Genomic DNA, 7583 nt, shown 5'->3' with positions numbered 1-7583 from the left:
GGAGGAGAAAAGGAAAGAAAAAGAAAAGGAAAGATTCCCCTGTGATTTTGCAAAAATGCCCTTGTTGTTTTCGGAAATTAAGTGCATGTTCCCATGCATTGGAATCTTTGCCTTTTAAACCCTGAACTTTCCATAAAACACGAAAATAACCCTCTGCATTTGGGATATTTGTTTGAATGGCATTAGAAATTTGCAAATATCACCAAAATCATATTCTCGCATAAAAGAGCCACGGGATATTGAATTTTGACCCCGACTTTGCATTTCATGTACCTTTATTGCTGATGTTTATAATTATGAAATTTAATTATCGCATTTACGATTATTGATTATTTGTGATGCTTTTATTACTTTTAATTAATATTGTTGCGATAAAATGTATAGAATTGCATAGTATATACTGGAATTATTTGCGGGAATTTTGTATACCATTATATTGCAACACTTGTGCATTTTACCAGCATTTAATTTGCGCATATTTTTTGAATAAAGATGATTGGCATCGCGGATTAAAAAATTCGCTGAATCTAGAATATCTCTGACATATTTTTTTTCCAATGTCGAAATTACAGTAGAGCAAGAAGCCCTATGGTACCGTTAATCCAATCGCGCTATAGGCATTGACTCGATGAGTTTGATCTAGTATTTCAAACTCTCGCCAGTGCCTCCAAGCCACTCTCATGAATGAGTAGGCTAGAAGAATAAGCGCGTTAGCATTTAGAAGATTATGGTACATACCCTACCTCTCGTAGAGCAAGAACTATGAGCAAGAATGGGTATTTTTCGACTATGATTCACTGAGCAGATGACACAAAGAGTACGGTAATACGGTGCACCGAATTTGCACCTAATACTGCAAAAACTCTTGATGTTCTATCCGAACGTGACGAAAATCGCACACAAGCATCACTAGTGCATATACAAGAAGTATGCCTAACTAGTTGATAAATGGAATTGCGTAATGTTCATGACAGTACTCACTAGAAGAGCATTGTCTTCCAAAACCAACTAGCACAGTTGATAACGAATTCAACACGAGCAGCTAACCTGGTACACTTACCTCAACTGAAGAAGAGGAAAAGGGGGAGTAGAACACAGGTCAAGGTGAACAATCTAGAACTATGAACATAAAGAAAAGGATTATCCTAATAGCACACTCGTCATGAATTGAGGGGGAGAACTCCTAGCCTATTTGCATGGCTATGGACGTAGAATCTCCAATGCTAGATCGGATCGGTCCTAAAATATGTCAGAATAGTAAATTATTGCCATAGGTGTTGAGCAAGAAGCTCGCTATGAAGTTAGTTGAATCCGATGTACTGGAATACTTCGTTGAATCAATATACTTCGTCATCACTTGTTGCAATTTTGAAATAGAATATTGGATTGAATAAATGGTCTTTGCCCAAGTAGAGCACACATTTTTCTCGCAATAAAGAATTATTTCCAGTAGCATATTTAAGGCATTTACTATTTTGTTGCTCCTTTCTAGCACATAGTTATAATGCTTTAAATTTTGTGTAGCGCCCAAACATAAAAGAAAAATGAATTGTGGTCCGCATAACCACAAATAACACTTTAAGAGAAAGAGGTATTTCCAGACTCAGAGAATTGGAAACATTATGATTGTTGCTAGCAGCAACAATTGAATTTGTCGGCCTAGAATGCGCCACAGTCATATTACCTATGGAACAATTATGCACTTTAAAGAAGCATCTATTGTCCGTCAACCCCGTTGAACTCTCTAAAAAGTGTGATGATTTGGGCTACACCCTTTTAGCAATGGATTTTCAGCCATTTTCAGTCTTAGAATTATAGGCATAAATATTACAACTCGTATGGTCATAGCACATATATGCATAATTTTCCTAAATCATGAAGATTTGTGTGCCAGTATGCACCGACAGGAGATCAATGCATAAACCGCATATTGTTCTAGCATCCTTGAACTGGATTGCAAAGAATATATGTGGCTTCCATTTGGCACTGTATGGATAAATGCGCTTCCGAAGCAGCAAACATCCAGTGTCTCTTAGACACCGTGTCTTTGCCAAGACTGATCCAGCAAGATCACGTGAACTCCAATAGAACTCACTAAATCATCTTCAGAAGTCCGCGAGGACAATACCAGCATTACATTTGATGATTGGTGAATTAGCAGCACAAAGTACCAAATACCAGCATAAGTAGACTAACCATAAGCTATGAATTGGAATATTTGCTATATCATTGTTGTAATACCCGCAGTAGCAAAGGACATGTAGTCCTGAAAACAGCGAACTCTAGAAGCAAATTCAGACCATCGGCATGAACATCCATCCTGTTTGGTTTATGTGCATATCCCACTATCATAATCCGTTGCAAAAGGCTCTCTCCGAAAGTCGGAAACCTTTTACGGAGATAGTTGTGAAGCCTAAATTCCTTGACAAATAAGAATTATTTCCAGTCATTTAGTCGGAGAGAATGAACCCCTAAATAGGAAATGTCAGGAAATGTGATAGTCCGGGACTAATGCATGTTACACCGCACTAGTGAATGCAGTTTGCATAAAGAATTAAAACTGCCAAATCACTTTGTAAATACTTTTGTGATTTCGAAGAGTTTGACTAAGTTGCATGAATGAAATGCACCGGAGGAGGGTGATACCGAAGAAAGTAAATGTATCCCTCGTCTTGTCCAGAGGCCTCGAACAAAAAGAATTGGACAAGAAACTTCGGCTCCTCACACCCCTAAAGGAACCGAAGACGTCTGGTGAAAACAGAGCAAGAGGGACTATCATACTCAAAGTCACAAAAGGTACCCCACCGAATAGAAGGGGAGCCAGTTGAGATCTGGCAAACGGTACGGAACCTCCGAATAGGCATACCGCACCTTCCCATCAAGGAAGAAAACTAGCTGTTGAAGTGCACACTAACGCTGGTACATGCCCACATCAAGAAGTATTAAGCAAGAAAAAGAAGAAGCATATGAAAAATGCATCTCCTCGTATATCCATGGATACTCGCATAAAGTCTCATGCAACCAATAGAAATTGGCAATGAGACCTATCATGGGCAATGCCTCTTTTAGACAACAAAACTCATTGGCAGTCAACCAGGAGTTGAATGGAATTAATGAACTAGAAATTGAAAAGAAGAACTCAACCTGAATATTGATAAGCATATGAATGCATTTCAGGAGCTTGGATCGGACACCTGCATAATAGTACATGAAGAAGTACTAGGTCCCGAACCAACATAAAAGAATAGAATAAACCAGAAAAGAATTGAAGAAAACAAACTCGTTCATTTTGAATTTGAGTTTGTTTTGAAATATTTGGCCGAATCCAAATCATGCTTACGCTTGCAGCTAAAGGCATGCGACAGATGGAAATCTAGTACATCAGTCCAACCGTACTTAGAAATGTTCATGGTGCATAGCTTTGGTTAGTCAATTATCGCCAAAATGGGACGGAATTCCCAAACACAAGTGTGTCATAGCAGCACACAAAATACTTGGCTAATTGAACTAAACCGAACTAAACATCGTTGAACTATTCAGAGCCTCGGCATGGTTTTGAGATATGGTTACCCGCGACAGCAATTGCGATTTGGAAACTATCTCAACCCCACCATTTATGAAACTAAAGCAGCATATGTCGCACATATGCAAATGAGTTACGTGAGAAGCATACTTACTAAGCACATGAACCCCAAGCTTTTCTATGTGCATGAATTACATAGGAGCTATGAACTAAGTCATGTGGAAGTCTTGCAGATTTGTCCACTAACTCATTATTGACATCTTCTCTTGAATAGGTGCATCCGAGAAATCGAAATAATGAGACTTAGATAAATGCAAACTTTAGGGGGAGAATTTCGCTGACTCATTCTGTAATCTTGATATAGAAAATCAAGTACCCAAAATCAATCTAGAAAGATTGAACGAAGAATTGAGTGAATTGTACTCTTTTTCCCTTGGATAAGTTTTCCCAGCAGTTTCTTATCAAGGTTTTTAACGAGGCAATTCGTGCGACATTGCAAGCGTATGCTATGTACTCTTTCTCCAAAATTTTCCCACTGGGTTTTTGTGGAGTTTTGATGAGGCATAGACATCACGCGGTGAGTGCCCAAGGGGGAGTGTTAGAAAACTTTCCATATAAGAAATATGGAAACCTTCCATGTATACACTAATTGGGCCCACACCTAAACCTTCCATCTATGCAAGATGGCTATATAAAGAGGAGGGGGCTGCTCATTTGTGTACACTTGTGGTTGAGGAGAATGAATCGATGAATGAGAAGAGAGTCTCGCCCCTACATCTTGTGTCTCCACTTTTGTAGAATTACGGGGTCCTCTTGGACTACTTTGTGTAGCAGGAGGGTTGCGTAATAACAACCATGGTTTGGATATCGATCCTATAGTTCTTGGAGGGTGCATCAGCTGTTGCCATCAATGTTAGTAAATGATCCTCCACTCCCATCAGATGCACTCATATGAACAAGTGCGCGTTGCATTGCACATTTCCTCGTGTTCAATGGCTAGTTTCTCAACAAAGAGCTTGGGTATCTGTAACATCCTCAAATTTTAATTTAAAATTTGACTGCATCATGCTGACTCTTAAAATTTAATCTCAATATAGCAAATCCAAAACCTCTTTAAAAGTTTCTTGTTTAATTCTTAATTTTTTTTGGGTTCAAGTATTGTACCCTTAAAATTCTTTTAGACTACACTATTCCATCCTACCTAAAATGCACAAATATTCCTTTATTCCAAATTCTTGGAATTCTATGAAATTTCTTTCAAAGACCAAAACCTAGACCTTTTCTCTATATTATCACCAATATTAGTGAAACCTCACCATGCCACTTAAACCCTTCAAAATGCCTCTAAACAATTCCAATTTTTTATGGGCATTTTGCCAAATTTTGAAAAATCACTGTTCATTGCACACAAGGTGCTCGACAAAATGCCTAGCCTAGCCGAGACAACCCAACTTCTTCCTTAAACTTTCACAAGTCTAGAACTCATCCATGAAGGATCCCACCTAGCAAACCACTGCTTCCTTTTTGCCTTTCCACCCTCTGCCGTGCCAACTTGGCGCACCGCGTGTCGCGTCGCCTTAGAGCAAGTCTAATAGTATAGCCAACTATTAGCTCCAAATCATTTATAGCCAATGTAATAGCCAATTCATACAATAGTTGCTTACTATACTATTAATACCTGGTCCCACCTATCATACACACATTACGTCTTGGAGTCCGTGCTGCAGCTGGCTATAAATCTGTAGCTAGCTGCTCTTCTCTCTCTTCTTTTATCTATTTAAAATATGTTTATAGCTGGCTTATAGCCTGCTATTGTTCCTGCTCTTAGCCGCCACGCGTTGACGCCTCGTACTCTCGTGCGCACCCAGCTGCCTTGGCGCGCCATCTGCCATTCGACGCGCCTAAGAAAACTGCCGTCGCACCAATCTCCTTGAGAAGAAACTGGGATCGCCGCCGCCGCAGCTTGCCGCCGCGCGCTGTAACGCCCCGATTTTCGTTCGGGATTAAAAATCATTAAATAATACATTTTATAGAAAATAAATAAATATTTAATCAAGTGAAATAATGGGAGAATTAAAATTTTCCTTTAAAAATCTTTGGCAGAGAATATTTTGTAATATTCTTTGCGCCCTAAATATTCTCCAAAATTTTCCCGTGAACTAGTAATTATGCACGTGCAATGCATGTTTTCTTACAATATGTCACACTAAACATATAAATATACAAGTTTATTATTCCCTTTTTCCATAATATATACATAATAAAACATACCAAAACACTTATAAAGTTTAAGAATAACATGTATACCCTAAAGTGATATAATATACCTTTTTGACTCCCTCGTACACTTTCTGTGAAAGTGCAAAGTGGCCAACATTACAAAATATATACTACAATTTTTCATAACTTAACAAATGCTTAAAGGCTTAAAGCAAGAGAGTTATGTCTTTTAGTGTGGCTTTCAAGACAACTCCACCATCTAACTTAAAAAGAAGACTCAAGCATATATAATTGAGGAGTACAACACCAGTATCTTCACAGTAGATTCATGTCATATCATCCGCATTAGCTTCTAATTATACCCTCACAATATGCAATCCACAATATAAGTTGATGTGGATCTTTTGAGCTGCATGAAAAAAAAACTAAACTAAGCCACACTAAATATGTATATGTATATGTATAATTTCTCAAACTGAATATGTATATGTATAATTTCTGGTCAAGAGAATCACAGTGTGGCGTCGGAAGTACATTCTTGAATGAACATAATTGAGTCTTTCGTGCCAACAAATTAGGACATGACAAATCTAAATAGTAAACACAACAAAACAAATTTGTAAGCCTTCCAAGTTCCAAGAAGCTATGCAATAAACTTCCAAAAGTATATACTGGATAGTACAAACTAAAGTTGCAATACAAAACAGGTTATATGGTAGGGTAAAACATCAAGGGCACAACCCTAAATGGTTCAATTCAAAACCAGACAAGCTAAATGGCTCAATTGAAAACTTGTCAAGTTACAACTCTAGGAACATCCAGTGACCTAGATTGAAAAAAAAAATCAATAAAAAGTTTGCTACAGTAATTAAAAAGTGGAGATATACTAATACATTCATTTGATCAAATTGATTTGTTTGTTTCAAAAGCAGCGAACCAGGATGCAGGCGGTAAACTTCATCGGTTCAATTATTCATGCCTTAGGTACAGGAAGATAGCAAACCAACCTCAATTAATCATATCTGCAAAGAAAGGCAACGTAACAGAATACAAACAATTAGGCCACTTCCATAATTCGTACTCACGGTTACATAACTCTTGTACTGAAAAGACAACACGAATATGGACCAATATTTTTTTCTTAGTTCATAGAATCCTCAAAAGAACATCGTCAAGCATTCAAATGGGTAGCAAAAATGTCAGTTCATTTTTACACACTTATTATTTCTTCTCAGGATCAACTAAAGCAAAGGGATCTGGAGTGGCTTACTCACAGCAACCTGTGACAAATGCAGGTCAGTAGATATGATGCTAAAATTTCTATTTGCTGAAGTAAGATATGTAGAACTAAAACCATGTTATAAAATTGATTCTTTATCGGCAAATATCTAATTTGGTATTTAAATATTCGAACCATTTACAATTTTGACATTTCAATAGAACATATTTGTAGTTGTTTGTATTTTCAGTTAATGCCGATACAATGCAATAAATGTTTTTTGGTGTGGAAACACAATATATTTGTTAACAATCTCACACTATTCCAGTTCTACAAAGAAAATGGCATACATTGTGCTACAAATACAAGCAAATCTCTGCTATGATCACCTAATCTAATGTGAGGAGAAACCACTTCCCTTACATCACATATGTTTATTAAATTTGTGGGTACGTAAACAATCAGGACGGTTAGAGAAAGCATAGACATACCTGTTTCTTGCTCTACTAATTCAGATTTGCACTTCCTTTTCCATGCCAACAAAACACAGTGGCATTCTTAAAGACTGATGGCATAAGAAACATCAAGATTAGAATACAAAACACAGGCTAAAAACTGATA

The sequence above is a fragment of the Oryza glaberrima genome, chromosome 10 (assembly GCF_000147395.1).
Source record: "Oryza glaberrima chromosome 10, OglaRS2, whole genome shotgun sequence".
In the NCBI taxonomy this organism is placed as follows: domain Eukaryota; kingdom Viridiplantae; phylum Streptophyta; class Magnoliopsida; order Poales; family Poaceae; genus Oryza; species Oryza glaberrima.
This window is presented reverse-complemented; position numbering follows the sequence as displayed.